Raw genomic sequence first — 14,903 nt, 5'->3', positions numbered from 1 at the left:
GTCTGCAGGGTTTTGCTTGGGTGGGCTTAAAGTTTGTGGGCAGGAGGTGAAGAGTGCAATAAATCCAGTCATGGTGCAGGTGAGGCTTGGAGCAAAGCAGGGTGCTTTAAGCACCTTTAAGGGGGTGGTGGTTGTGTTAGGGAAGGAGTGATAGGTTGGTGACAATTGCTGCTCAGCTGGGAGATGGTGGTGGCCTGAATGAATGGACCAGGGTCCCCATGGGGAATTTGGGCAGGGACTTGGGGAAGGGTGGGATTCCTAATGGGGAAGGGATTTAGCAGTGGGAATAGGGATGGGGTGGATGCTTCTGTCACGCTTGCAAGCAGAGGAAGGTGGTCCCAGGCTTGAGCCACCAAACACCCAGAGAGCTGTTCCTCTGCAGCAATAATTCAGTTGTCTTTCTCCCTTTCCATGGCTAAGATCCCTTTTCCCAAGTGCTTTACCTGCTTTGGCTGCTGCTGGCACTTCATTTTCTGCAGCTAGCCCCAGGTAGCATCTGTGCAGTAGTCAAGGCTGTTTGCTCTCTGCAGATGGCAGTACATCTATAAGATCACCAGCAGAGATGTGGTGTGAGGAAGATGGTCCCACCAGAAGGAGGAGGCTGGACCAACCTTTAGTGGTGTCGATGGCCATAAAGGCAAAGAAGAGGAGCCTCAAGTGAAGGGTTTTGGGGTTCGGTGTGGCAGAAGTGGATTTGCATCATGCATATGGCAACATCAGTACCAGCTCATGGCCATGGGGAACAAAATCCCATCTCACCTGGGTGTTTCCAGCAAGAAAAGCTGTAGCTCCTGGGACATTGGTTTTGCCTCCTCCCCGTCCTCTACTGGTGCACTTCACCCCAGCTGATGACTGCCCAAGTGCTTGAGACCTCATCATAGAATCCCAGCCTGGGTTGAAGGGACCTTAAAGCTCCTCCAGCTCCAACCCCTGCCACGGGCAGGGACCCCTTCCACTGGAGCAGCTGCTCCAAGCCCCTGTGTCCAACCTGGCCTTGAGCACTGCCAGGGATGGGGCAGCCACAGCTTCTCTGGGCACCCTGTGCCAGCGCCTCAGCACCCTCACAGGGAACAGCTTCTGCCTCAGAGCTCAGCTCAGTCTCCCCTCTCTTGGGCAGGTTCAAGCCATTCCCCTTGGCCTGTCCCTACAGGCCCTTGTCCCAAGCCCCTCTCCAGGTTTCCTGCAGCCCCTTTAGGCACTGGAGCTGCTCTCAGGTCTCCCCTTCAGGAGCCTTCTCTTGTCCAGGCTGCCCCAGCCCAGCTCTCTCAGCCTGGCTCTGGATGGGATGGGTTTGTTCATCAGCCTGGAGTGGGTTTTGAGCGAGGTTTTGGTTAAACCTGACCCCTGATGGGACTGCAGCAGAGATGGGTGCAGCTGAGCTCCCGTAGCTTCTGCCTTACTCATAGCAACCTGTTTCCGTGGAGAAGTTTTCCCTGAAGGTGCTTCTCCAGCATTTTTACTGGCATCACGTAAGTGAATGTGAGAGAAATGTTCAAGGTAGTAAAACATAAGTGGGAAAGGGTTGTTAGGCAGATTGGAGCTGAAGATGAGGCTTTATTTAAGCAAGAGCACAGGTGAAATGAAACTTAAGCTGTGTTTTATGGGAAAAGCAGTAGCGAATAAACTCTGCAGATTATCTGATTTCATTTACTGCTTTCCCTGTAAATTGTGCTGTCAGTGAATCAGGCAGAATTGGGGAACCTGAAGGGTTTTAGAACCTCTGGAGAACTGTTGGAATTTTAGTGGGTTTTAGCCCTAGGAATTGTCTCCTTTCCCTTTCTGGGCATAGGGAAACCTTTTGGTACTCATTGCAGCATCACCTCTTCTGCCTGGGATCCCACAGCAAAGACTTCCCAGCCCAGCAGAGAGAACGGCATTAAATATTGAGCTGATGCTATTCCTAAATGTTCCCATTCCTATGGAGCCAGTGCTTTGTGAACCCAGCACAACGCATGGAGTTGGTGCGACACAAGGGAGGTGATGGGGCCGAGGGCAAACACCTCTCCCCCTGAATTGCTGTTAATGGAGGCAAACTGCATTTCAAGTGTGCTGCTGACACAGTGATGCTAATCCATTAGCTCCCGAGCTGCTTGCTTTGAGCTCCCTCCGTCACATATGGGTCATGGTGAGCAAGTGCTGTCGTGTGCTAATGCGACCTGTCATCATCCAAGGTGATGGAGTTTGCCCATTTCTGGCTTGTTCTGCATCAGCCTCTTTGAACACGGAGTGATTTTGCAGCTTGTGTTGTTGGGCTATTTGGGGACAGGAGATTCAGATCTGTTTGGGTGGGAAACAAAGCGCTCTGTGCTTAATCAGATGATAATAGAAGCAAGTGGTGGCTTTATCCATCGTTTGAGATGCACATGTTCAGGTCCACCCCCTTACTTGTTTCTTTGGCTGCATTTCAGTGCTGGGCCGAGGGTTGTACATGGGATGGAGAGCAAATCTATCATGTGCTGCTGGAGCCACTTGGCTGTGACATGGCACATAAATGCGAGGTCATTATAAGAACTGATTGCCTGGAGGGGAACAAACAAACACCCAACACGGGTTTGCTAATAATTCTAGGTAATAAGTTATGCTATGGAAGAAAAACATCCTAACCTATCTACCATTTCGAACACGCTGCAGTGATTTGGAGGGAAGAGATAGCTCTTTCTGGTTTTCATTGTGCTGGGTCATTAGTTCTGGGGGAGGAGGAGCTGTGTGACTTTGCTGAAGCAGCAGGAAAAGTCGGTGCCTCTGTGGTGCCTGGAAAAAGGGGATTTTAGGGGTTTTTAGCAATTCCTCATCTCTCAAAGCTCTCTGAAATAGCGATTTACCAAGATCTGGTCTGTTGTATCTGTGGGGTGTATTTGCCCCCCACATGGCAGCCCTTTGCAGACTCCCAATGGAAGGATCCACTGGGAGAGCAGTACCCTGCATTGGGCTGAGCTTGTATGTGAACCAGAGTAGCCCCTGTGCTCTCAACCAGATATGGTACCCCTGGGATTTGGGGACCGGGGCCTGTGGATCCAAGTGGGCAGGCTCAGCACCCTGCCATGGCCATGCCTGGGCCATGTTTGGGTGTTAGTGGGTCACATTCAGGGGGTTTAGGTGCTTTTGCATCATGCTGCATGTTAGCCCTGGTCTGGGTTATGAGATCCAAGCAGCGCTGTGTGCTCCCAAGCATCACCTACTGCAATAAACCCCAGATCTGGGTCTCTTGCTGTTCTTTCTGCTTCTATTTAGTCTTCCTCCCCAGATTCACACTGGCCCTCCTTGGCATCACAACTGCTTTTGGGGTGCCCTTTAGAAGAGACCCTCCACTGAGCTGCTTGTGACAGCCCCAGTCCCCTCAGTGTTAGACCTGCCATGATATGAAGCAGCATAAACATTTTTATGGCCAGCAATAGTCATGGATAACAACTTATTCATATTTAAACTTCCCAGCCCATTAGACCTTCTTAAATGATGTTATAACATGAATTATTCAAGCCTGTGTGGCACTGCTTTGGGTGCTTATGGTCTGTAACAAACCTCCACTGGGAGTGGTAATGTTAACACAAGTCGCTGGTTTAATATGGGGATTGCAGATGCTCTGGTGCTACCTTGGGGTTAGAGAGGTGAAGCTGATGCATTGCTGGGTTATGTAGTAAGGGTCTGGTAAAGACAAGATGCTGTGGTGGGGTGAGTGAGATGGTGATGTGGGGTTGGAAGAAGGGAGCTGAGGCCACTGGTGCCTGGCTTGGCAGAGCTGTGCCCATGCCATGGATGATGTCTGGCTGTGGGGTGAGATGCTCTTTGGTATTAGATGTTTGCAGAGGGACCCACTGCAGATGTGGGATGTGTGCAGCCAGCACAGGGCAGCTTCCCTGGACACAGGAGCAGGACTGGGATCTGCCAGAGGATGATCACGATGTCCCCCGACTGTGCATCTGCTCTGGGGCTCATAGGCTCCTAAGGAAAGCTCAGGAAGGTTTCATGGTCCCAAATGGTCCCACAAATCAACTCCACCAAGTGATGGAGGCTGATTGTCTGCTTGGGGCTGCTCTCTCCTCCCTGGTGCTTGCAGTTGGCACCAGTATTAGTTTTCCTTTGCAGCTCTTTCCCATCTGCCCTCATGTTTAATGGATGAAAGCCTTTTCCTCCTCCCTTGCTGCAGATGGCGAATGGAGGGGCTCTCCTCCGGCAGCAAATTCCTCCCGAGGCAGATGGAAATCTTGTCAGAGCTGTAAAGTTGTCTCACTGGTGTCAAGCTGGCCATAGGAAAGTAAAACACTGCTCTGTTCTGTCTCACAACACATAACCCATTGGCTGCACTGAGGGATGCACACAAGGGATGGTGAAGGATGTTCCATAAGGTCTCATCTGACTGCTGAAAAGGGATTTGCTTCCCTGGTGAGGATTTCTTTGGCTTGTCCAGGTGGAACATTGTTTTAAGGAGCCAGGATTTAGCAAAGCTGCTCAAGGCTGGATGGCCCCATCCTGGGTCCTGGTTTCCTTAATGGCTTGTCTCTGTGTAGAGGGCTCCAGAATGGCTTTGCTCATGGTGAGGAAGGTAGAGTTGAGACTCAGCTGGGTGCTATAATGAAACTAATGCCTGTGCTGGAGTCATAGAATGGTTTGGGTTGGAAAGAATCATCCAGTTAAGATCATCCAGCTCCAACCCCTGCCATGGGCAGGGACCCCTTCCACTGGAGCAGCTGCTCCAAGCCCCTGTGTCCAACCTGGCCTTGAGCACTGCCAGGGATGGGGCAGCCACAGCTTCTCTGGGCACCCTGTGCCGGTGCCTCAGCACCCTCACAGGGAAGAGCTTGTGCCCTATCTCCAACCTGAACTTCCCCTGTTTCAGTTTAAACCCATCACCCCTTGTCCTATCACTGCAGTTCCTGATGAAGAGTCCCTCCCCAGCATCCCTGTAGCCCCCTTCAGACACTGGAATCTGCTCTAGGGTCTCCATGCAGTTTCTCTTCTCCAGGCTTGGAGAGGGATCTTGGCTCTTTGTGTCCTGAGGATCACCTATGGGAGTCCACAGCTGCCCTTTTTCCCTCCCCAGAAAGGCACAATAGGATGCCAGGGAGTCCATAGCTGGACTTAGCATGGTGGAGATGGATTAATATACTTGTCTGTCTTAACTCCAGGGGAGCAGATTAAAGCTGGATTAAACAAAGGCACATAATGATGCTGTTTAACTGAGGAGCTGAGCTGCTACAGGACCCCTTATGTGGGTGGATGGAGGGATGCAGAATGCACTTCCCAAGGGCAAGGTGGGTGCCTGTAGGAACCGTGTTGTGCTTGCTGATGCCTGAAGCATGTTCTGGCTGTGCAGTGAAGCAGCATGTGGGTTTGCTGATGGATGTGAGCATTTGCAGGTTTTGGGGCCGCTGCAGCTTGAGGCAATGGAAGTGGAGACATCTTGGTGCTGCCAGTGACACCGTGTTCGAGCAGTTGTGATGCTCCATTTTAGCACAGCAAAGGCTTAGTGCTGGCCTCCTTCTGGCAAAGCCAAGCACCCAGGGACCTGAAGCAGCAAGGAGTGATGGTGAAGGGCAAAAATACCTTGAAAAGCCAAGCAATGGGTTCAGCTTGCTTGGAAGTCATCGCTGCTGGATGAGTGGATGCTGGAGGAGAGGTAAGGGGCAGAGCTTGGCTGGCAGCATCTCTCTGTACAAGAAGGTTTCTCTCGCTGGGGCTGTTGGGTGCCCAGGAAACGTTCCAAGAAGTTAATTAATTTTCCCTCATCAGCAGCCACAGCAGCAGCAAACAAGAGTCTGGAGCAGAAAGGAGAGCATTGCCATTGTGCAGCAGCAGCAGCAGCACCCCGAGTTCCAGCCGTAGTTACTTTGTCTTGGCAGAAATGAAATGTCAAGAAGCGACAAAGAAAAATCCTCCCTTAACGCTGAGCAGTAGCTGAGTTTTCAAAGTGCTGAGTTCTGGAGGGAATGGGGAAAGCTGGGACCACACAAGATTAATTCGGACTCCAAATGAGGCTTGATACGTGATGTGCTGCCCCATACATCACTGTCACACAGGCAGCTGTAGATGGGGCTCAATGCGCTTGTTTGCTCCTGGACCACTTTCATCCCAGCATGTGCTACCAGGCACAGGGATGGGGGGGGTGGCATGGGAGTCAGCCACCCACCCTCACTGTGTTTTGAGTAGGAAACTTGGCAGGTGAAGGATACAAAAGGCAGAGCTGGAGCAAAATGGACCTAGGGCAAACAGTGCCTTGGTGGGAGATAGCCCTGAGGGGACCACAGCCCCTGGGTTGTCTTATCTGGGGCCATCACATAGAATCCCAGCCTGGTTTGGGTTGGAAGGGGCCTTAAAGCTCCTCCAGCTCCAACCCCTGCCATGGGCAGGGACCCCTTCCACTGGAGCAGCTGCTCCAAGCCCCTGTGTCCAACCTGGCCTTGAGCACTGCCAGGGATGGGGCAGACACAGCTTCTCTGGGCACCCTGTGCCAGCGCCTCAGCACCCTCACAGGGAACAGCTTCTGCCTTAGGTCCAACCTGACCTTCCCCTGTTTCAGTTTGAACCCATCTCCCCTCATCCTGAAGCCTGGTGCAGTAAATGCTCACAGATAACCTGTCTCTTCCCAGAAACTGGATCTGGTCCTTATCCAGGTAAGTTAGGACTGTGCTTCCTACATGACTTATTTGCAAGGGATAATTCAAGCAGCTGTGGCCTCACTGTTTTTTTCCCTTGGAAAGTGTCAGGCTGGCTTTGTAAGCACCACACTTTCATTAAAGTTTAATTTCCCTGAAGAGTGAAGTATTAATGAGAATAGGCTTAATTCTGTCAATAGGAAACAGACCCCAACAGATAATTCGCTAATATAATGACTTGGGATTTTATCTGTTTCAAGCTTCATGATTGCTCTTCTGCTATGATGTGGTGCAGGTAATAACCATTGTCACTTCTGTTCAATGTGAAAATGGGTTTAGAGCCAAATTGCCCTTTTGCACATGCACATCCCTGTGCATCCATTGGTAATTCCACAGCCCCTGCTCCCCTTCCCAATGTGTGCTTCGTGTTGCACCCTTGGGTGGTGGGGGGACACCAGCCCTGCTCTTACTTAGGTTTGAGAGAAGCTGAAATGAAATGGGGACTGAAATCCACTTTAAGGTCCCTTCCAACACAAACAACTCCATGGTTCTATGGTTCTATGGACCGCAAAGAGCCAGAGGGAGATGTGAGCAAGGCTGGATCTGCCATTTGAGACTGCATCCTTCAATGAAAGGGAAGGACATTGTCTACCCTGAGCGGCAGAAGGGGAGATGGGGATGTTATTCTCAGCATGTCAGAGAAGAGCAGATGTTTTGGGCAGACATTTGCATGTAATCAAACCCTCTGGGTTTTGATTGATAAAATTGGCAGTGGCAAATTTCCAGCCAGCCCCCTGCAATCAAAGAAGGAGAAAAGCTTGTCAACAAGGGAAGTGGATGGAAGAAAGCATGGGATATAAAATCATAGAATAGTTAGGGTTGGAAAGGGCTTTAAGATCATCCAGTTCCAGCCCCCCTGCCTTGAGCAGGGACACCTCACACTAAACCATGGCACCCAAGGCTCTGTCCAACCTGGCCTTGAATATGCCGCAGCTTGTATCAGACTCCTTAACCTGGGCCTCCCCAGGCTGGCCTTTGGGGTGTGTTTGCACCCTGGGCATATCCCCTCCTCCAGGCACCCTGGGTTTGTGGTTGTGGTCCCTCAAGACCTTGTTGTTGGAGTTTCCCATCCCTCCAGCAGCTCTGCAGGGCCATGCTGCCCATGGCAAGGCTTGTGTGATCCGTCCTGAGGATGTGGGGAGCCAGTGTGTGACCCGTAACCATCCAGAGCATGTATTTGTATAGAGGCACGTTGTGTCTTTCAGGTGCTGAGGATGGGTGTCTCTGCACACTGCACCTTCTCCTTTTACCCTGGGGAACAGCATCACACAGGGCCTGGTGGGTGCCCATGGGGATGGGGGTCTGGGGCAGGGGCAGAGGGGGGTTTGCCTGCTCTGTGTGTGTCCAGAGCAGCTCTCTTGGTACCACAGGGACGTTTTGCTCCATAGCCCAGCTCAGAGATCGCGCTGCCTTTGGCTCTGGTTGATTGGACACGCAGCAGCCTCTGAGGCAGAGATAAAACACGTCCTTCCTGTCTGTGAGAGGGTAAATTATTGACATACTTAATAAGCATAACTTATCATTAGCCATAATTCGTGCTGGTGACAGAGGCACAGCTGTTCCTGGAAAGCTGCATGGCTCTGAATTTCAGATGCCTGTGGGCTGGAGCGGTGACAGGGATGTCACCATGCACCATCCTTTCCCTTTCCCAGGGCTTTGCACAAGGCTCAAGCTGTGTGTGCTGGGAGGAAGGGGAGTTTGGGCACTGTGTGCCTGTCCCCAAGTCCAGCGATTGGTAATGCACTGAAATGAGGAGCTCTGGCAGGATGTATCTAGAGGCATCCAACCTGCAGCCATGGGAGGCCAAAGAGCCTTGGTTGAGGACAAGCTCTTCTCCTTCTCCAGCAGCCCATGCTGGTCCTGCTGGCAATGCCTGGGAGGGTGGCTGCAGTCTCCTTTATCTTCTCCCCTATGTTCACCCTGGTCCCTACTGTGGTAGAAGCAGGGAGGGGATGTTCTCACATTCTGCATCTCTAACCATTTGCAGGGATGGAGGAAGCCCTGAGCCACTTGTCACAAGTGGTCAGGGCACTTGAGGAGGAGGAGGAGAGACTCTGAAGCCTCTCACACTGGGGACATTGCACAGGGTTTGGGGCTTTTAAAACTGGTAGCTGAAGTTTGATCATTCGGGGTGGGAAATCGCTCAGGGTGCTGTGCCATTGACAGGGCAGGCAGGATGGGGTCTGGTGGATGGGTCCAAGCCAGTCTTCTCTTACCTGGCCAGACAGGATGCTACCAGCTTCCTTCCTGCCCCTGGTAGAAGGAGAGATTTCTGGTCCTTATCTTCAAGGTGTAACCTAAGGAGGCTGCTCCAGGTAGTTGAGTAGCCAGCAAATGTCCCAGACTTCAAGGTCCCTTTCAGTAAAGCATCCTCTGCTCCTGCACCTCTGAACTCAGCCCTGGGTGTCAGCCTGGCCTTTGGAAAGCTCTCCTGGGGATCCTGGCACACTGGATGTCTGCAGAGAAGTTCTTGTGAGCACCCGAGCATCAGTGCTGCAGGAGCAGGGAAAGGCAGACACGGGGCTGTCTGTGTGTGCTGAGGGTGTCTAACAGTGTGTATGCCCTCACTGCTCCAGGCAGGCACATGGATTGCATGCTCCTATGACTAAGGATGCTTGCTCAAGGCCCGTGGTGCTTTACTGGAGGCAGCAGTCAATGCAGGATGTTTCTCCATCTCCTCTCATCTTCCTTTCTCACTCGTGCACACATCAATGGTGTCTCTCCCTCAGCAAGCAGGAACTCTCACTGGATGTCAGAGGATAGTGGGTGGTTTAAAGCAGTTTATAAGCAACCTTTTCCTAGAGGGGTTAGCCCTGCTGCAGTAGGAGGAGCCAGGGACCCATGGCTGAGCAGCAGGGAGATGAGAGGAAGAGCTTGGGCAGCCCATTGCACCCAGCGTGTCCTTGGCTGTGCAGGGACCCCTGTGCATATGCACAGCCTGGACCACATCTCTGATGGAGAGCCAGGTTATGGGTGCCTCTCTGCTTTTGTGACCAACTCACTTGAGCAGGTAGCCCTGGTGGCCCTGTTCATAGAATCATAGAATAGTTAGGGTTGGAAAGGACCTTAAGATCATCCAGTTCCAATCCCCCTGCCATGGGCAGGGACACCTCACACTAAACCATATCACCCAAGGCTTCATCCAACCTGGTCTTGAACACTGCCAAGGATGGAGCATTCACAACCTCCCTATCATCCCATGGCCCTTACCTGCCAAAACCTTCATCATGGATGCTACAACATGCTCTAAGGTGGTCACACCAGCCCCTGTCTCTCCTACTGAGGATTCTGTGGAGTGTCCCACAGCAAATTCACATATGCTCTGCACTGCTCTTGAGCAGTCCTGTGCTTCCAGAGGGAAATGGGGATGGGACAACACAAGCTGGAAAGCTCTGGGTGCAGTGAGCTGCTTGCATGGGTGTGGGAGCTTGGAAGTGGAGGAGCGATCATCAGTGATGCGAGGCTGGGAGCATCTCTTCTCCAAGTGCATGAAACATGGGAAGGGGGTGGAATTAGAGAGCCACTTAGAGCATCTCCAATCTGCATGGCTGGTGAAGTGCTGTTGCTCCAGCTCAGCAAGGGGGTATTAGTCACGCCTTATTGCCTTTAAATCCGACAGGAGCAGAAGTGTCTTCCATTTGCTATTTTAAATAAGAAGCAGCCTGATGGAGTGTTCCCAGCACAGTCTATTGGCTTCCCCATTACCCAGCCAGCCTTTAAAGGATTAAGCTCTCATCTTGCCTCTTTCCCTGCAGTTTGTAAAGAGCAGCTCTGCCTCCCGCGGCCCCTGTTTACCAAGTGCTGTTTGGATGAAGGACCCCCTGCAGAAAGGTGAATGTGGAGAACAAGGCCATGCTTCCTCCTTCCCAATGTCCTGTTTTCCTCAGTGCTCCAAGCCCCTGTGTCCAACCTGGCCTTGAACACTGCCAGGGATGGGGCAGCCACAGCTTCTCTGTGCCAGAGACTCAGCACCCTCACAGGGAAGAGCTTTATCTTGCATCATAGAATCATAGAATAGTTAGGGTTGGAAAGGACCTTAAGATCATATCAGGGTTTGCTCTTCAGTCCCTCCTCTGCTGTCTCGGTTGTGAATGTGTTGGGTGATGCCCAGGCAAGGAATGGGGCTGGTTCCTGGCTCTGGAAGGAAGTGAAGAAAACAGAATAGGAAAGGATGGTGGAGCAAGATGACCAGATACTGCCAGGATGGATTCAGCATCTGAAGCCTCCTGTGTAGAAGCAGCTTTTGGCTTCTGAGCCTTCCCCAGTTGGGACTGGGATGCTGTGGAATCTTCTCCGCAGCACCAAAGAAACCTTCATATTGGCCTTTCTGCATTTCTTAACCTTGTCTTGGCATTGATTCTGATGGGGCTTTTGCATGCTCAGAGAAGTGCTCTCATTCCTGTCTCTCTACTTAAATTATTGATGGAGATCTACAACCATTCCAGCTTAACAACTCCATTTTCCTGGGGTTTATTACCAGGATCAATCAAATCAAACCCTGATGGCTTAAAAATGTGCTTCCTTCTCCCTGTCATTGTTATTTGCTTGTTTATTAGTAGAAAAGACAAGTTTTGGCTCCGGGAGGTTTTGCTAGCAGTAAACAATGCCATTAAAAACAAATCAGAAGCCCCTGCTTGGCAGAGAGTTGACCTCTGCAGAGTACTCTGCCTGCCACCAACGTGGTGGCCAAGGCATAGGGACAGGGCCATGGATGGGCACATCCTGGTGCTGTCCTACAGCTGCTTCCCAGTGGGTTTATGGGGTTTTGCCCACATTTGTGTCTCTAACTCAGTCCTCACTGCCACAGGGAGACTCTTCCACCCATAGAAGGGACTCTTCCACCCTGGACATGGGGTCAGGAGGTAGCTCATGGTTTGGAGAAGTCACTGGTGCCCCTGGGAGGCTCCATCCTTCTCCGGCTAGCAAAGGAGCTGAGCTCCCCACATTTTGGGGATCTGGGCTCTTGCCTTTGGTCTTGTTCCTCCTTTCCACAAGGAGCAGTCACAGGGCTGACCTTTGGTGCTGGTGGGACACCATTCATTCAGGTTTATGAGGGAAATCGTGGTGACTTCAGGACTAAAGGGGCTGAGGGTAAGGGTGAAGGGTTTCAAGTTTGGAACACGCCATAGCTTCACCTCCAGGCTCTTTCCCACACAAGCAGAGCACCCTGCACTGCACACTCCTTTCCCTGCTGTCAACACCCTGCTCCCAGCCCTTTCCTCGGGTCCAGCCCCATGGGGGAGCAGAGCTGGCCTTTTCCTCTGCTGAGCATCATCTGCGGGAGCTTCATCTCCCTCTACATCAGGCTTGGGCTTTTCTTAGGTTATACAGGCCTACATGCTACCAAAATAAACCCCAAAGCTTCCATAGGAGGAGATCTGCTTAACAGGGGCATGTGGCTGCCCATTCCCAAAGCTGGGCCAACAAGACGGAAGGAGTTCTGCATGGCCAAGGTGCCAGGGAACCTCGGAGCTCTTCCTAACCCCCAGCCCAGCTCACAATGAACAAATAGTGATGGGGAAGATAAATTGGTTGTTGTTTCTTTAACACATGCACTGAAGGGCTGTATTTTTAAACCTGTGAGTGATGCCTGGTTTGATCTTCTAAATGAAACTGATTTATTCTGTTTGCACTGGGGCTTGGGAGAAGAGGGACTGAGCTGGATTTAATGCATACGTTTAACTTTGCCTTGGCAGGACCATCACAACAGCAGACAAACTGAAGCTGAACAGCTCCCTCCGGGGATCCCAACAATGCAATATCCCAATTTCCCTGTTTTTTTCAAGTGATCTCAAGCCACTGATCCCAGGTTGCCATCCGGGGCAGGTATGAATCCTATTGGCCACCTCATGGAGAGCTCAGTGACTCCTGCAGCACATTTCCACATCTGACCTAGAAATCTGGTCTCCTCTTCTTCATGGACCTGATTTCCCAGCTGATGCATCTTGTTTTCATCAGGTCTGCCTTGAATTGTGTCCTTCTAGAAGGGTCAGGGTAAGACACAAGGATTGAGACTGCTGTTTCATGGGGAATTCAATGCACAGAGGGACTCACAGCCTAATGAGCCTTTGCTATGTTCCTCTCCCTTGTGGACATTGGGGCTTGGGGCAAATGAAAGGTGACAAATGACTTTTGCAGTATATCGATGACTTCCACCCCTTTGTGGACTCCCCAGGTCTTTGTGAGGTCATTAGGGAAATCTAAAGAGCAGATCTCAGTGGTGACAGGTAGAGTGTTGCTGTAGGAGGTTCACAAGTGTGAATTACTCTCCCCAAAGCCTCCCTTCAAAAGGATATGAGCTTAAAAGTGAGTCCTCAACCAGGCAAAATGATGAAGTCACTGGCATGGAGGGAAGCAATCATTCACCACCACCAAGCCATGCATCACTTGGGATAATTATCAATTATTACAAGCAGAGCAACTCCCCTGTGGAAGCTAATGAAATTTCACATGGAGCATGCTCTGGGAGAGGGATCGTATCAGCCTGGACAAGATTCATCTTCTCTAATGCGCTGTTTATTCCTGTTTATGCATCTTAAAGCTCCATGTGCAAAGCACCTTCCTGCTGGGAGGGATGAGGAGCCTGGGATGCTCCAACTGCATCGCTCTATTTCCACTGCATGAGACCCCAGCATAGGGGCATTGGTAGCACTGGGGATAAGATCCCTTCTCCCTCCCCTCTTCCTAATCCTTGCCTTCTGTGGCTCACTGCCTTTCCAGCCTTTTGGGATCTGTTTGGCAGAGATGCTGGTGGGTTCTGGACCTGGTCCTCCTCCCCTTTCCCTCTGGGTCCCTGCAAACACTTGTCCCTCCCAAGCACCACCAGCCCTTAAATCTCTTTCACAGTCCCACATAGGAATCCTCTACCACAAGCCATTAAATAAAAATGGGAACTGATATTTTATGTATGGTTTAGATACAAACTGGGAGCCCATTATGGGGCTTGAATGTTTTTTCCTAGGTTCTGGCACAGCATTTGCAAACCTTTGTGTGAGGAAGAAGGCCAGGAATCCTATCCAGGCAACAAGGCATTTACTTTGCTTGTAAATATTTCATCTGCGACCCATATGACAAACTGCTGCTTCTAAATGCAACTATTATGCCTTATTTTGTCATCCATAATTGAAACGCTGGATCCTGTACTTAGCAAACAAACACACAGTTTATAAGGATGCTTTCCTCTGCATCCTTCCAGTCCCTGCAGCAGCTTCACTTCCCCTCAGGGCTCGTGGTGGATAGTGGTGGGGTTCCCTTTGGTAAAGACCTTTCCATGCCTGCATCTGGAGAAGTCCCTGTTGGAGACGGATGGAGGTGTCCCCCATGCTCTGCCCTTCTCCCAAGCTCCTGCTCCCATCCCTCCTGGTTTCTGCCTCCAACTGGGGCTGCTCTTGTGCTTTTGTTTTTGCAGATGAGCACGACTGCACCAGGAATAGACCCAGCTTGTGGCTGTTTGCAACCAAGGCAACCCCTGGCACACAGCATCAGGCTGCTGCCCTGTCCCCTCTCTGCTGCTTTACCATGGAAATGGGCTCCAGTGCTCCTCTCATCGGGTCTGCAAATTGTTGCTCACCAAGGTCAGTGATCACCTTCGGTCCCAACAGCATAAAGCCTCACGTATTAATGAGCAGGAGGTGGGTGAGCAGGAAGGTGGCAAACCTGGGAGCTCCTGTCACTTGTTTAGGTGAGTCATGACCAGAAAAGGCTCCAGGGAACTTGGGAAGCGCCTTGCCAAGGCAGGCGGATGGGAACAGTGATGGGAAATGAAATTCATGCTTGTCAAGAGACAACAATGTGTGTTGGAATGAACACTTTTAATTGTGCTTACAGGCTTAGCAGGGTCTGCATTAAAAGGAGTTTCTTAAGTATCTTGCTGTTTAATAATGTGTTTAGCTGGGGACATCCAGCTTTGATGTCCCACTGCCCCAGGAGGGCTCAGAGGCTGGTCCTGAGGAATGCAGTGATTTTAGGGAGGGTAACAACTACAGGTGTGCAGTTTAGAGGAGAGGCTAAGAGCAGAGTGATGCATTGAAACATGGATTTGAGACACTTGGAGACATGGCTGAGGGCTTCAATGCTGTGGTCCTTTAGGTGGGATTAGCCTGATTCTCCCTATGCCAAACCCCCTCTTCAGTGTTTCCCAGCTGACAACCTGTGATGTTGGCTCACTCTGGTCCACAGCCAATGCAATGTGTGTGCTCTGAGCGTGTCGGTGGCAGCTCACTGCTTCTTGGCTCAGGGAAGAGCAGGAACCCT

The sequence above is a fragment of the Melopsittacus undulatus genome, chromosome 17 (genome assembly GCF_012275295.1).
Source record: "Melopsittacus undulatus isolate bMelUnd1 chromosome 17, bMelUnd1.mat.Z, whole genome shotgun sequence".
Taxonomy (NCBI): Eukaryota; Metazoa; Chordata; class Aves; order Psittaciformes; family Psittaculidae; genus Melopsittacus; species Melopsittacus undulatus.
The sequence above is the reverse complement of the archived record's forward strand: the minus strand, read 5'-3'. Positions refer to the sequence as shown.